The sequence below is a fragment of the Manacus candei genome, unplaced genomic scaffold (genome assembly GCF_025592945.1).
Source record: "Manacus candei isolate 608988 ecotype Guabito, Panama unplaced genomic scaffold, ASM2559294v1 h1tg000060l, whole genome shotgun sequence".
NCBI classification, from domain to species: Eukaryota; Metazoa; Chordata; class Aves; order Passeriformes; family Pipridae; genus Manacus; species Manacus candei.
The window spans coordinates 7,412,143-7,429,136 of NW_026138108.1; the positions used below are offsets into that span (position 1 = coordinate 7,412,143).

The 16,994-nt window shown below is 35.4% G+C and overlaps 1 protein-coding gene across 5 annotated transcripts in view; it reads left to right on the forward strand.

Moving 5' to 3' along the window:
- Positions 1–16,994, forward strand: part of SOX6 (SRY-box transcription factor 6) — a 370,227-nt gene that overhangs the window by 46,541 nt on the left and 306,692 nt on the right. For all 5 annotated transcript variants that reach the window (XM_051803959.1, XM_051803965.1, XM_051803957.1 and 2 more), the window contains exon 2: positions 5,346–5,416. The gene's annotated coding sequence lies outside the window, so the exon portion shown is untranslated. The remainder of the gene's footprint in view (positions 1–5,345; positions 5,417–16,994) is intronic.

The following is a 16,994-nucleotide window of genomic DNA, read 5'->3' on the forward strand; positions in this document are numbered from 1 at the left end:
CTGAATGATACCCACTTGGGAAAGACAGGGAACCACTGTCTGCGGAGTTTGGCAAAAGTGGTGATGCTTATAGGGTTCCTTTTTTTAAGAGGTAGTTTACAGAAACATCATCATTGTATGTGTATGTCAACATGCTTTTTGTAGGCAGATGTGAGGTTGCTCTGAACTGGAAGTCATGTAGTTTACGTAAGTGCTAACCATAGCTAAACTGGATTAGAGTGGGTTTGTGGCCAGTCATCTCCGAGTGTGGGCAGAGTGAGCTCATATCTCCCTGCAAAACTCTGTGGAGATGTATCCTATTTTAGGTATTTTTTTGAGCCTCGTTTCTGTAATAACGACATCACATCTTCTGGGGTGTGGAATTGTAAAGCATCACTGCTACAGAAGAAAGAAATAGTAGCTCCTTTTTGGGAATAAAGCACTAAGAAGCACAAAGGAACTTTTGCTGAAAGTTGAGCAGAAAATCCATAACAAAGGAAGTGACTGGGAGCTTTGGGGACCATTTTTTACACTGTATGCACTGTGGTGTCGTTCTTACCTCGCTGTGATGCAAACATGTTTTAAAATGACCACTCGTGTAACAGGTGGTTTGCTCTGATTCCTCCCTTGGTAGATCATTCAACTGCAATCTCTGTTAGTGAGTACAAAAATCCAAATGAAGATCATTGCAGAAAGACTATTCTGCAATTCAATTTCATTTTCAAAATGAAAAGCAGAAGAGAAACAACATGGTGGTTGTTTTGGTTTGGTTGGTTTTTTGGTTGTTTATTTGTTGTTTTTGTTGGGTTTTGTTAATGCACAGAACCAAAGAGAGTAAAGATTTTAAGAAACAAGCCAGTAAAGGCAGTAAAATACAATCCTTGGGCCATTGAACAGAAGTGACAGAAAGGGAAGATACTAGGAATTTCCTCATCTGTTTTGTAGGAAGTCTTATCTATAGCAGTTAATTACTGTGTTTACTTTCCTGTTTCAAAATGATCATGTATGAAGAGTTTTCCAGGTGTAAGTAAAACATTTTTCATTGCACCATCTTGAAACTGTGTTCTTTACCTGAATTAAGCAAGATATTTAGAAATCCAGTTCAAAGGTTCTCATCATAATCAGACTGATGCCTCCTTAACTTTTATGATTGTGGCTAGGGGCTTACAGGTCATTAATATTGCTTTAATTGTGAAATTTGGCACATTTCAGGGTATGAAATTGCTATATGATTCAGGCCCTAAATAAATAGCTTCATTTCTGTATTATTCCTTTTTCTTATTTCACATCATGCTATAATTCTGAAAATAGCTTTTTAACAGTTTTTGTATGATACATATTTTAGTTCCAGCAGCCCACAATGATAGGCCACATTCTCAAATGATATAACATGATGCCATGCTTTTTACTAAATAACTACTTCCATTTTTTACTTGCGGGCTTCCTTCGTGCTCACTGGTGACTGTGCAGAGAAAATACAGACTACCTGTAAAGGCTCTGTCTTAGAAGAATCAGAATATTTTAATTAAAGATTTTTTAAAACGAGTAAATTTTTTCCTGCTTTTCAAAAGTGGTGAATTTTTTTGTTCTGAAAACTAGGACCTTTTGGAATTATTAAGAGCTGACTGGGTGAAAAGAGGACAATTTGATAACTGACATTTGGCTATTTATGGAATTTTCTTTGGTTCATAACACATAATGTAAACAAGATCCTACTGTCATGTAGTGATGTCCATAATTTGTTTTATGTCCAGTGTTCCCTTGGTGTCAATATGGGCTTGCAAGACAAGCAAAAGCTTAGCTTTTTGAAAATTGAGTTATTTTGAAAGAATCTGTTAAATTGTTGGATGATTGTACATTATTCTTAGGCAGGTCAACGAGAAATGTTTATCTTTATTAACTTCTCTGTTAAATCAGGCCTGTGACTTTCATGTATTTGCAAAAATGCCCTTGGTCTTATTTCATATTAGCTGATGTTAGGACACCTTTTCTGTTTGGAAACAAACCAACCCCAAACAAACAAACAGTCAAACCTATGAAAGCTGCTATGATGACTGCTTTTGAGCAAACCTTTTCATTTGAAATGTAACCTTTTTATGTTTTTCTAAAATGGAATTTTTTAGGCAAACAAGGTGATAATGAACCTTTGCTGTTTTCATTGAAAGTGGGTTGCCTGAACCCTTAGGTCCTTCTTTAAATCCCTATCCTAATATTTTCTTGCTTCCATGGTGTTGGCAGTTTTTGTTGTTTGGGTATTTCATTGTGCTTTCTGAGGATTGATGAGGTCCATCCTATATTACCTCTGTTTTTGACTCAGTTCCCCTCCTTGCAGCCATGCTTTAGCTTGTAGGTTGAAATGTTATTTAGTACCAGAGCACTGGAGTCACTGGTACACTGGTTTTGGTACATTGGTACATTGTTTTTTTGTCTGCCATTAAATATGTTGGCATTTTCACAGAATGAAACAAAAAGTCAGCTACAGAACAGGAAAAATAAAACATAACCTTTTTTTCTTTTTTGGTTGCTTCATAATAGGCATAGATTTAAGTATGAAATATCTTTTAGCAAAGGTATCTGAAATCAAAGCATAAGTTGCTCTTACAGCTTTATTTTTCCACTTTCATAGTGGACTGTAAGAGCAAGTCTTTGATAAGGATGGCAGCAACTTTGCAAACATGCAGAAATTGCAGGTATTCAGAATGTTTTGAGAACATCTCAACTGCAAAATATCTGAGTGAAGTTTCCGTTGGGACTTGTACCAATTAAATCATTGGAATACTTTAAAGACAACTTTGTTCTTGCATATGTTTATGCAATGATTATTCATCTGTGTAGTCACCTGAGTTCAACTCAAGACAACTAAAGTGAAAACGTAAATAGTTTAAGCTGATAGAATAAGGGTTAGGTTTTTCTTCCCAAAATCAATGGGAACTGGCCTCATAGACACTTTTAAACCATGACAAAAGTCTTTTCTTGATAAAAGAGGTATAAAAGTCTACATGGAGCAACTATTGACCTGTACAATATTAGTCCTTGATCTATTTTATTTAGGTAATAAATCTATATTTAATTATACTATTTTTATAGGATACACCAGATAGAAATGTTATAATAAAATTTTGGTGTTAATATTTGATGGACAGAAAGTTTTCTACGTAGATAAGAAAATAGGATTTTTTTTTTTAGTTCAAGAAAAATCACTTGGAGAATTAAAAAAAAAAGTGATGGAGGCTATAGAATGTAGGACTACAGGTGTAAAAGAGGAAAAATAGTTAGCAACTACTTCATCTGATTAAATCACATGGTTTATTTTTGTGTGTTTGTGTGTTAGTTATATTGTCTATCTTTTGAGCAGGTAACTGTACAAGGTAAAAACAAGTCAAGACGGTAAGAAATAGGTATCATTTTCTTCCATATAAACCCCAGGTACCTCATACTTGAAATTTTCACTGTGAATAACTATTTCTGGCTGATTAGACTGTTTTTCAGCATTTTACTTGTACTCTGGTTGTGTTGGTAGACTATTGGCTATTACTGAACACTTACTTGATTGCACTATTTTATTAAATTTACTAAGGGAAAGTGGTTGAAGGAAAACTGCAGTTGATTCACAGTTCTGAGGTGTTATCTGAGCAACAAGCCTTCATTCTCTCAGGATCACTGGGTATGGTCAGCCTTGTTCTGCCTTCTCCCTCACTTGCACTGTCACTGTGAGAATCAAAGCTTCGCATATATATTATTCTGTAGGATTTTTTACCAAACTGAACTTTTTTCCTGATAGATTACCGGAGTGCTAAAACTAAGTTTAAAATTTTGTGTAGTTAGCCTTTCCCCCTAATTGCTTGCCCAGAATAAAGGTTTGGTGCTTTGTTCCTAAATTCTCTACATGAGGTGGTGTGCATTAAAGTGTATTTATACCCTTTCAGATTAATTAAACTGTGACCTTATGAACCACTGTCCTTGTTTAATTGGTGGCTCCAAAGCACATTAATGGCATAAATCAGTTGATAATGAGATTCAGACTTGCTTTTAAAATATATAATAACACTGCATTGATATAGCAAATGAGATTTGTTGACTCTCTGTTGGTATTACAGGAGAGAAGACACAATTAAATGTGTACTTTCAGGATGGGGGAGGGCTTGGCTGGAATGAATAATATGCACTTCAGGGTGGGTGTATGAAATAAGGAGGATATTCTGCATCAAGATAAGTTTGGTATTCTCTCCTTGTCTCTAGGCACTGTGCAGTACTGGCTGGTGCACTTTAGGATACAGAAATGTTGTGGGAAGGTGTTTCTTAAAGATTACTGGGGGCTAACAAAAATGATGATTTCATCTTAAATATAGTTACATGTTTTTAAACTGAGCTTACACCCACTGTTTTATGAACTGCAAATTAATCAGATAGCTCCCAGAGAACAAAAAGGTTTTGACCTAAACTAGTTGCCCAGGCTCCATTACTATTTTCAGTTTAATGTTACCCATATCCATCCTCACATTTTGGAAAGAAAACAAGGGCTGTGCAACAAAGTTTCTTTGTTTTCCTAAGAACTAAAAATGTGCTGTATGTAGACCAAACAATAAAAATAAACTACTGAACTACCTTCTAATGCATGGGGGTTCTGGAGAGAGGAAACCATGGATATTTAGAGGCATAAAGTGAGTCATTGTGCTAGTTAAAGAATTTTATAAGGCAAGCTCTGTGGGTTTGAGTTGCATCTGTTACCTTTCCAACTAGAACTGAGGGGTATGCAGGAAAAAGAATGTTGGATTTAATCATGCCTTATAGTGACTGCATTGTACTTATGCTAAGCTTCTAACCAGGATCTAGACCATAGGAGAACAAAATTGTTAGTCTTTCTTTTTGTATAAATTTTGCCTTAGATGGGTTCCAGTTAAATGTGTCTAAACAATAATTTTACACCAGGCACGCTGCAAAATGCTGTTAATAAAATATTTACAAAAAAAAAGTAACAAATGTTCTGTAACACTTGGTAACAACAACAAAAAAACACCAACAAAAACCACCAAGCAAAACCCCCAATAAACAAAAAAACCTCCCTCACAGCTATTTTCCTTATTAAAAGATAACCATGCTTGCGTTTATGACAGTTCTTAGAAGCTGTAATGGACTGGGTTGCTATGGTGTGAGATGCAGAACAATGAAATAATTGTTTCTTTTGGTATTGGCTTCCTGGAAACAAATTCTGTGTAAATTACTTGGCTGAAAGCGTGACAACAGTCTTGTGTTCTGTTTTATTCTGTTCATGGTGAAAAATCATAACTATTTTATAATAACAAAAAAGTAACATCAGTTCAGGGCTCTCTTTTGTTTCAACCTTTTTTTCCCTTTTATATTTTCAGATCAGTTTCATGAATTCAAAAGCAACTTACCAGTGATTTCTGGGAGCTGGGGCTGATTTTCTTGTGTATTTGTAAGTATTTATTAATTTCCCTGTTATGTGTGTCTTTCTTTTGACATGGGGAATGGAAGCTATTTTAAAATGTCACTGTCATCTCACAGTTTTAATGTGTTCTTTTAGTAAGAATTTTACCTAGCTACTTATAAACTTAGGTTTTTTGCTTCCAACTTACACTTCACTTATTCAGAAGGGCTACAAATGCTGAATTAACTGTGACTATTCCCATTATTTCAAGCTTTACTTTGGTTTTCATTGTAATAAAAATAATGAGAGAACAGTGTTCCTTACAGTTACACATCAGTTGTGGCACTTGCTAATGACACCAGTGCATGATGCTGCTGTAATGAAAATCATTTATAGAAAAGAACTGAGGCTGTGATTCAAGACTGACAGGACTTTTAGAGGACAGGCTGCATGGGTTTATTGAGGAAGAACTAGTATGACCAGTATTTCCAGAACTAGAAATATATTTTCATATGCCTTGGTGAAAGCTGACTTTTTTGGTTGCAGAAAAACAGCTGAGACTGTGGTCATTTAGGCCATAGCTCAAGAACAGGTTTCAGAGTATGCCCAGGTTAAAATACAGCAAATGGGACTACACCTAAATGCTTTGAGATAGGGAAAGCTAGAGGAGAGGATCTGGGAGGAAGATAGTTATTTATGCAACAAATAGAAAGCTTTCAGAATTGCTGTTTTGGATAGTCCTCAGCCTTAGTCAAGTATAATAAGGAAAATCTAATGGGACTTAGACTTGGCATGATATAAATTACTGCAATACCTCTTGTATGATGTAGTATAAATGAAACCAATCTATGCAGCTTGTTCTCTTAAGTCACAAATATAGTTTATGAATAAATATTTATTCAATCATTTGTGGAAAAAGATATTCACAAAACCACATTCATGAGAGAAAAAATATGGCTTGTCTCCTCTCAATATGGAAATGTGTTCAATTTGTACTAACCCATCCTCTTTACAAATGTTCATTTTCACATACAGTTTTGCTATTATATTTGCACTTTGCTTCATTTACAGGTCAGCATTTTTTTAATGAGCATTGTCAGTCATATATAAAGAAAATATTATCAAATAAAAGAAACAATTTAAAAACAAGTATCACCATTGAAAAATAGTTCTGAGATGGCAGTTGTAAGTCCTTCTGGTTTTGCTACTGCATTTTTTTTTCAAGCAATCAGTTTCTTTGCTTCATTTTTCTCTTCTGTAAATGGAAATAGTAATATATCAGTCTATACAAACAGTACCTCTTTATACCTCAATGTGCAGTACACTTTCCAAGCAAAGCAGTGGAATAAATTCAATGGTAGTTTCATGTTGAACCTTTTGCGTACCAGGCTAATTGGGTGAGAAGTTGTAAGTAATGTTTAGTTCATGTTCATGTAGTATTATGAACATAAAAAGGGCTTTAGTAATTATATTGTGGACTGCTGGTCTGAGTCCTGCTCTCCTTGGCCGACATCAGCAAAAAGCTGTGGTAAACAAAAGTGACATAAGAAAGCACTTTGAAAACAATGTTTGTGTTTAGTTCAATCAAGTAAGTACTTAAACTTTCATGAGATGTATGGACTGTTGTTATCACAAAACTGCATGCTGGCTTTTGCAGAAAAGTTGTTAGTGCATTGAGACTCCTAACAGTATTATGGCCATAGAGCTGGAACATGGTTCAGCAGCCTGAGCAATGCAGCTGAGTAAATGGCTGTATGAAATGATTGTACAAAATGAACCTCAGTCTTGGCTGTGATAGCTGTCTTCTGCAACTCAGACTTCAAGTACATTGACATGAATATCTGGAGAAGCTAACACTGTGCTGACTGTTCTTCTCTGCTTAGAGGACTTATTTTAGTGTTTAGCACTGTGTATGTAGAAACATATGCAAACCTTGAGTTCGCATAAACTGAAAATAAAATAAAATATAGGATGTGCAACTGATGGATTCAGCCCTGTGCTTCCTCACATACTGAACACAGGACTGAAGTATGTCTTCTACGGTAATACAGGTTTAGATCTTCTTAAATCATCCCTGTTTTACCTCTCCAAGCTAAAAAGATATTCTGTAGGTAGATACGTGAGTTAGACAGATAGAGACTCTTACAATTCAGTAACAGGAATATGTACAGTGTCATAAATTAGACTAATAAAATAGACTAATAAGACAGGTTGTGACCTCAGGTATCTTTCAATTTAAAGTCTTGATTTCTACAAATACTTATGCCTGTGAGGTGACCATGGAAGCTGATTGGAATCGGGATAAGGACCTGAGGCTGAACAAGTAGGCCCTAAGCAAAGGAGAAGATGGAAGCTTTGGGGCTTGGTGTGGAAGAAAAAAAGTTTTAAGAAGATTCAGTTCTAAGCAGCATTTAAAAAATGCTAATGAGAATTGTATACCTTTTTCATGTTATGCTATAATATTTGGGCATGTTTTTATAGTGTGTTTGTTTGATCTATACTCCAAAGGGAAGGAGTGCAGATAAGTGCTAGGAAGATTGATCTTTGTAACTGTGCATATTTTTTATATGGTAATACAGCAAGTCAGCTAAATAATGCTATAGGTCTATACCAAAGCTATTTCAACCAGGGGCTATAATAACTTTTTCCTCAAATTTTTGAAAGTTTTGTCATAAATGCATTCTGCTGTAACATGTAATTACTTGGATCATCCAGTTCAGACAATTTTGGGATTTTTTTGGTCATATTTGGCTAGTTTTGTTCAGGAGAAAACAGGATTGATGATTCATACAAAAGTAACTTTCATGGAAATTGTGACATTTGTGCTATTGTTTTATACCCACAGAGTAATTGTCTTAACTAAAGGTTACCTTTTTTCCTTCAAGAATGTCATCTTAACATGGTTTAATTTATTTAATTGTTCTTCTCAGGTAGGTTTGTTCTGCAGTAGTTATTTAAAAATACAGACAGAGCAAAATAAATGTCCTCTAATAACACAACATTTAAACCCAATTTTGCTTGTACATCAGCAATTAGATATACCTTTTTACTAGCAGTTCAGTTTCTGTGTAAACATTTTATTGTGACTTGACTACAATGTGAAAACACTGACAAAGGGAGGAAAAAAAACCCTGGAATGAAGGGTATTAAAGCACATGAAACTTAAGTGTTTTGAGAGACCAGCTCTACAGTGAAAAACCTGTATTGAAAATATGGTGAGAATAATATAACTGGATTTGGGAATAAAATCAAATTTCTTTAAAAACAAACAGCAGGATTTTTTTTTTCTAAGAAGGTCTGAAAACAAAAATAGAAACACTTAATGGGCACACACACACACATGCACGCACATTATAACACAACAAAACTGACATTGTGGGTAGGGTAAACTTCATGTTTTCAAATACTTATTCCAAGCAGCATATCAATAAGAGTATGCTTTGCTTCAAACCCAATATTTATTACTTTTTCCCCAATCTTATTTTTAAGGCAATTTTTATACTTTGTTTAATTTGGACTGTTTAATTTATACTGTTGAGCATTTGGTCAAATAGATTTGTATTTGTATTTATACTGGCTTATTTAAAAAGAGAAAATTATTTAATTGTGAATATTTATGTCATAAAATCAAAGAAAGCACGGCTTATTTTATAAATGGTGAATATAAAATTGATTTCTACTGTAACACTATCTTGATGTTCTTATGCAATGCTTGTACTTCAGTAGCACACCAATTTTCTAATAAGAAACAAAGTTCCAGTATATAACATGTGGTTATAAATAAATATAAAAGAGGGTACCTGCCTTGAAGAGTTTTCTTGTCTGAGAAAACTTTACTACATACACATACTTTAGATGCTCTTAAAAGAGAGTAAGTTGAGTAGAAACAAAATGGGAGGGGGGAAAGCATTTCTGTGCACTCAGCTGGTGCCCAAGCACATCTGCCAGTGTGGACCTGATAGATGCATAGTTACATCTATTCAGAGCTTTATTGTTGCACGTGAAGAGAGGAAGGTGTGGGAAAAAACGACTGAAGGAGAGAGAAAGGTGCCTGGGCCACTCATCTGCTAAGAACAGGGCAGAACTCTGATCAAAGCTATGAAAAGTTCCATTTGTTTTTCAGTACCTGAAATTCTCCCTCCCCATCCTGTACTCGTAGCTGGGATGTCTGATGGACTCCTTTGTGTGATTTCATCTAAAGCTGTGTGGTTGTGGGAGGTAACCTAGGGACTTCTAGTTCTAATAGAGGGAATGGCTGTTGCAAGATGTTGGCACAGAAACACGTTCCTATCTGAGTTCCCGTTTACCTTCTGTGTGCAGCAGACATTATTTTGGCTGCTTCTCTATTGACCATACAGGCTGTTTCGTGGTAGTAAGTAAATAAATTAATACATACACAGAGTGCTCATATTGTAGAAGCATTGTATTCATTTTAGACAGTTTTTCTAATGATAAACAAATAGTACACTTGAACTATTTCTAGGATTTTGATATTTAATGTAGCACAGAAATTTCCTTCAATTCTCTGTGAAGAATGAAATGTATGGCACAAGAGAAAATAGACAAAATAGACAATTTTCATTCACATAAACCCAAAGGGTTTCACTCTATAAGACTCTTTATCTGTTACTGAAATGGGGACACCACTATGGGCGAGAGCGCTACCCAACCAGCTTCTGACGCATTACACAAAGACAGGGGACACAGATGTGATCTTTGCTAACTTTTTGCTGAAGTTGAAACATTTAGTAAGGCTGCTGCTAGAAATGCTTTTTTTTTTCAAAGAATTTTCATGCTTTCTGTATGAGTGAGGGCCTTCTTGCTTTACTGCTGCTCCATATGTGTGCTGGCTGAGATCCGTGTAATGCACTAGATCCATCTGCTGTCTAAAAACTTCTTTGCAAAAGTACTGAGCAATGAAATGGAAATCCTCATCCAAACGATTTTATACACTGTTGAAGTTGCAAGCAATGCCTGGGAGAGAGGAATAGGAAATATTTGTGTTAAGAAGCCCAGTTAAGAACATGGAAGCAAAGTATTCATACAGGTCCATACCTGGACAGTTTTTCAGCAAGGGATTTGCATTTGCAGAGCCAAACTACTTTTAGAAGAAATGGTCGTTGACCACAAACCCAAAGCTTCAGGTAATTAAATAACTACAATGCAGTATCTTAGGAAGGCTGTAAAGAGAATTTTCTTTAAGCCACACTGTGAGTAGTAAATTATATAGAGTATTTCTCATTTTACGTAAATAACACAAAGAATGTCTTATCCTATAGTATGGATGAACAATACCAGCAGTTGATGTCAGCATTAACTTTTCAAATCGTATTACTTAAACGGGCGAGGGTTATAAAGTGTCCACAGACAGCTTCATTTTCTCTCTGTCATCCTATTGCACATATACCAATGACTGTTTGATTCATTTATTGACATAAAACAGAATTGCTTAGAACTAACCGCTCATTCATCATAATCACAGTTACAAGAGAGTGCAGGGTAAGAGGTTAACTGCTTGCTAGATGTATCAAGATCTTTGGTATATACCAAAGCCTGACTTGATAGAAATCTGATAATGGTCTGTTGAAGGTAAAACATAAGTGTTAATAGCTAAATAAAAAAAATTGATAAAGACTGTGTCGTAAAATGCTCACATTTATAAAGTTAATTAAAAAGCGCTGATCAAAGTGAATCCTCTATTAAAAATGTTACTTTAAGATATTAAAGATGAGATAAAGCATAAAGGTCAGTTTTAAAAATAAGTGCATATTTTTTTAAAATTAATTTTCCATCAATTATTTTTTTTCTTTTTTGGCACTGATTTCATTAATAATTAAAATATAAATAATGTGAAAATGTTCATTTTTTACTTTTAGTAGTTTAAGTTCGTGCACAGTGATGATGAATTGATATTTTTGGATATGTACATTAACAAGATGTTGAACAAAATCAATTTGAAGTTAAGAACAGTAAGCTTCTGTTCTTAATACATGTGTGTGATGGATTCAGTACTGTGCATATAAAATATTAAAAAGCTGCACTTAATTGTGTAAATACCATATTATCTTTATGGGTTTATTAGAGATTACTGTATAATCCTAGCTCTGAAACTTGGTCTCAAAGATGCTTCCTGCAGGATCCAAAAAGCCCCAGGGAGTAATTAATCCAATTCTCCAATGCTAAAACAAAACAGATTACATGAATTTTTGAAGTTTCACCTCTCACTTCTGCCTTTCCCAATGAAGCAGTTTATAAAGTGTAAGTCTTCATTCAAAGTTCTTATTTTCAGGGGCTGTGACACATGGTTGTGCAGAACTAAAGTACTGTAGGGCATCAGAGTGAAGATGGATGAGTAGCTAGAAAACTGTCTGTGTAATTCCTACTTCTTTAGTACATCTTTTCTACTGAAATGATTGAGTAGTAGGATATTTAACACTTCTAAAGAATTGCCCAGTCACTGATACAACACTGAACTACAGTTAGATCTGCTCAAGTCCTCAGAGCAAAGCTCAGGAATCTGAAGCCAAGCTTAGCATGGTGAAAGTGAAGTAAAAATTTCACTCCCCAAAACCTCATAACTAACTACCTAAATCTTGAGAGGTGTTCCTACAGCAGACACAAGGGATCAGAGATGTGGTTAACTTTGGAGTGTGTGATAATACTCCCTGATCCTATTTCAGCAAAAGTTTTATGAGCATCAAATCAGGCACCCTTTTCATTTCAGAGACAAGTAAAAATGTTCCAGAATTTATTTGGTTTACTAAAAAAATCTGTGATGTCTGTTGAACTCACTCTTATTTCTCCTGTATTTCTGGGATATATTTTAGACTTGAGCACTCTACCTTAATAGAACATGCACTATTGATTTATTTAAGGATATGACATGTTCTTTCTTTTTATGTCTTTAGGGTTTGTTTGTACTATTGATGTTGTATTTCATAGTTTCATTTTTTCCAAGGGATTATAATTTATGTGAAATCTAGCAGTGAAATTAAATAGCTGAAATTATTCTGTCTAAGATGCAATATTCTGTATTTGTCAACACAAGCTTTCATGTCACTTTGCTGCTTCTTTACACAGTTTTTTTAAAGGATGGTTAGAAAGTCTTAATTTTATGGAACATTTCCTCCTCCAAATCAGGATACAGATTTTAATGTAAATTTTTGAAAAGCCATTTACCCTAAAATCATACTGAATCTTCTCCATGCCCCATATCCACTAAAGACCAGTTATTAGAACTCTTGTCCTATCTTACTTGGGCAACTTTTTGTCATTGCTGGTTATTGGCCTTTTTAATTGTTTATATATTAAGGTAGCATCCCACCCTAGCAAATAGTCCATATACTTCCTTACTATGTTCATTAAAGCCTGACAGTATCTGGGTTGTTAAGAATTTGAAGGAGTTCGAAAGGAATCTTTTGCCCAAAGATTTGTTTGGTACAAATTGAGGTATATTCACTCACCTCTGAAATACCAGATATTGGTTGCTGTCCACTCCAAGATTTTTCTGATCTAGTGTGGGAACCTAATATGTTCTTAAATTTTCAGATTTTGAAATATTATAAAGGAACAAACAAACTGCATTTCTGATCCTTTGCAGCCCCATTCCTACACAATCAGAGCTGGGAGGTGACTGCTACCACCATGTCTGTGTATAACTTTTCTGATAGTTACTTGTCTTTTTAATCTCTTGTTAAAGATATTTTTTGTGGGCATAACTGTAACTTTCAGAGAATGGTGAGGGGAGCATAACCACACATGAAAATGATCTTTTTTTGCTGTATTCCTCTAGACAGTTGCAAGACCTGTATAATCTTACTCCAGATTCCAGATTTGTACATGAGATACCATACACATATCCTCTTTGCAGGTCAACTTGAATAATTATATATTGTTTTAAATATATATATTATTTTCAATATTATATATTGAAAAATAACAATTTCTCTTCCTGTAATTTTTTAACTGAATTTATACATTCTGATTGCCACTGTTTGCATTATAGATTAGTTTCATATTGTGCATTATTGAGCAGTAAGCTGTAGCAATAATCAATGTTATGTTCTGCTTAAAGCATTTAGACAAAGTTCATGCATTCAAAGACAGCTGTATTTTTAAGATCACACAGGTTCTTGTACTTTACCTCAGAAACATGCTAACCTAGACCTTTTTTTTTTTCTCCCCTCTCTTTTTAACTCTGGTAATTTGTTTTTGTGAGTGAATAAACTCCTTCATTCTTCCAAAGCAGCCATCCCTTTGAGATGTCTGTTGTTTATGGGTTTTTTCTCACCCACCCACCTGCCATTAACTATTTGGTTACCACTTGAAATACTTCATCATCGAGATTCAAACCCATTGTCCCGTGGCCATTGTTGCCTAGCAGAACACCCATGCTTGCTTTCTACACAAACACACACACAAATTAATAACTGAGTGGAACTCCTCCTCCTCTGTGCTCCAGAAGGAGCTGCTCCAAAAAGAAGCCATTTATAGTATCAATAAGCTGCTTCTCCAAACCATGTACAGATGTGTTATTCAACCAGTTAATATTGGGGTAGTTAAAATCACCCATTATTATTTTTCTGGCAGATTTTGCCACTTCATTAATATCTTTCAACATACTGAGTTGCTTGGCTGTTCCTTCTTTTACATGGCTTATATCATATCATGCCATCACAGCATATTCTGTAGTTTCGAGTTAATTGCCCAATTAACAGTGGTATTCATGAAGTGCTAGGAAAATTCCACAACTAATGATTTGGACAATTTCAAAATAGGTTGGTATTTCATAGTTTAAAATGTCAAACATGCCAATAGCTGCAAGCTTAAGACTGTACAGGCTTAGAACCCAATAGCTCAAAAATTCTGTATCTCAAAAATCAGAATTCAGCCCTCAGAAACATGTTTCCCAGACCCCAGTTTTTCCATGTCGGGAAGTTCTGCACTACCTAGATTTCTTCTTAGACCAGTGAGGTGAGAGAATGAAACAGGACTTCCTCAGCTTCTCTGTATTTTGTGAAAATATGGAATAAATACTGCAACCTGACCCCAGATGTTGTGTATGGCAGCATTGTGGAAGCTGCTTAATAATGATTGTGTATATGCTTACTAGACTCAAGAAAATGAAGATATGAGTGGTTGGAAGGTTGTAGGATTTGCTACAGGCCTTTGTACTTTTCTTTCCTGTTGCCTGGATTAGGTAGGGATATTAACAATGCGTAGTTAGCTTTGATGGGTCATTGTTCCCAGATGCAACTGAGAGTTGCCAATAGACTCTCTAGGCAGAGATCTGATTTTTTTTTGTTTTGTCTCACCAGCTGCCACGCAGAGATGCCAGGGGATACATTGCCTACCCTTTCTGCCTTTTCTCTGTACCATTCTCTGTGCCATTTATGAGTTGTAGGACTGAGATCATGCCATGAACTTAGTCTACAGACTCTGGGGAAGGGTTGGGGCTGTAAAATAATTTCATGGTCACCACCCAAGAAAGTAATCATTTTCACTCTTGAAATTCAGGGTCAGAAGCATGGGTACGATAAGGGAGACAGGCCGCCTTCTCAGAGCTAAAGGATCACAGACTCAGGGGTCATTTCTTGCATTTTACATAGAATCATAGAAAATCATGAGTTGGAAGGGATCCACAAGGATCATTGAGTCCATCTCCTGGCCCTGCACGAGGCAAATCACACAAATATCACACCATGTGCCTCAGAACATTGTCCAGATGCTTCTTGAGCTCGGGCAGGTTTGGGGACATGACCACTTCCCTGGGGAGCCTCTTCCAGTGCATGATCACCCTCTAGGTGAAGAACCTTTTCCTAATATCTAACCTAAACTTCCCCTGACTCCATTGGAGCATTTTGAATCTCCCTACTTATCCAGTCTATTCAGACTGTATTGGTGATGCAAACTGCTCAGAGGTATATGCAGATGTTATTAAGGCCTTAATTCAGCAAGGTGCTTTAAGTACTTTGAGGTACTTCATTGCAATGGAGAAAATTTGAGGTACTCCATTGCAATGGAGAACAGGAGTTGAAATCCTGTGAATACTGAGATCTTTGCTGGCATTGTATTGATTATGTAAGTATGGATGCTGAATAGCTGTTTTTAAAAATTAAATTACTGACATACTATGTTGTTTAGATCTTCCTTTTAGTCCTTCTTGGAGTTGTGGCAGATTCTTTAGGGTGTTATAATTTACATTTTATAACAAAAATATAGTGAATTACCTTATTTCTCTTGGCAACTCAGCAAACTATCATTAACATTTTTCTTCAGTATTCTGTTTAGAGTTTTCTAAACTGAACAGTATAGTGGCAACAGCTCATTTTTAGATGCTGCTACAGTTCTTTCACATCTTTATAGTGCTGCAGTAAAGCTGAATTTACTAGCTACCTTGAAAGCAGAGTAAAGCAGCATTCGAATCTACATTAAAGTGATTCAATACTCTTTAGAGAAAAGCCTTCTTAACATGAGATCAGATACAAACAGTATGTGTTTTGGGGGTCGTTTTACAAGGATTGCCAATAAACTTGAATGCTACCAACAACAGCTGCTTTTGAAATATTGTTCTGCCCAGCCCAATGAAATTTAGGGGAATTTTCCTTGCTTTGTAAGCACATGTGATTGACATTAGCATTCAGGGGAGCTGCACCTGCAAATGGAAGGGAGGCTAAATCCTGGAGACTAATGGTTTAAATTGGTAAAGATGGGAGGGATCAACTTCCATGCCCTTGTTTCTCCTTGAGAGTTGGTGCCAATCTCCAGTCCCTTGGGTAAGTACCACGCTGATATATTTTTCCTAAACGTTCTTCTTGGTGGCCATTCAGTTTCTTTCTGGTTTGGGTGTAGAAAGAAGATGTTTGTTTTCATAAGTGTTCATGAGCTAAGAAAATGCAAACCCTTCGAGGTCATTCAGTGTTTGCATCCAGTCAGGTTGACCTGTAATAAGCTCAGTGTTTAATGTTCCTGGTTTTATGTGTCTGAGCAGCTCACTTCATTTCCTTTCTTAATCTTTGATTATACTATAATCTTAAAATGGATGGCAAAGTCTGGTGCCCAAAAGAGGGATTAGCCACAAATGTCTGTAACACTGATTTCAATTATTACAATTATAGATGCAGTAGTGATAGTAGTAGTAACAACTGCTACTACCTGCAGTACAGTTCAGTAGGTGAAATTTTAAACTATTGAGATCTTAATAACTGTAAAGCTACCCACAACCAGTAGGAAATGTCTTAGTGCTTTCAAAGGGTACAGGGTTCTGCATGTTCTAATTTATACAGAAGTTATACATGTTTCTTACCTTTTTACCATTTTTAATGAATTTGCACCAAAGGCTTATTTTCAGATTAAACTTCAGGTGCAAAAACAACCTTTTGGCCAGTCATAATTTTAGAGGATTTTGCATCTATATAGCTATGAAAAAAAATTTTTTTAATTTTTTTTTTTGTTTAAGATATAGTCATACATTTCCCATGTAGCAAAATAGAGTATTTAGTATTCATCAAAGAAACACTTTCACTACTTTGAATGAAGCAATTCAATGTTATTTCTTTTAAAATGTGACAGGTTTTAAAAATTTTTTTAAGTCAGATTTAGTAAGTTACTTACACTGTAGCCTTAA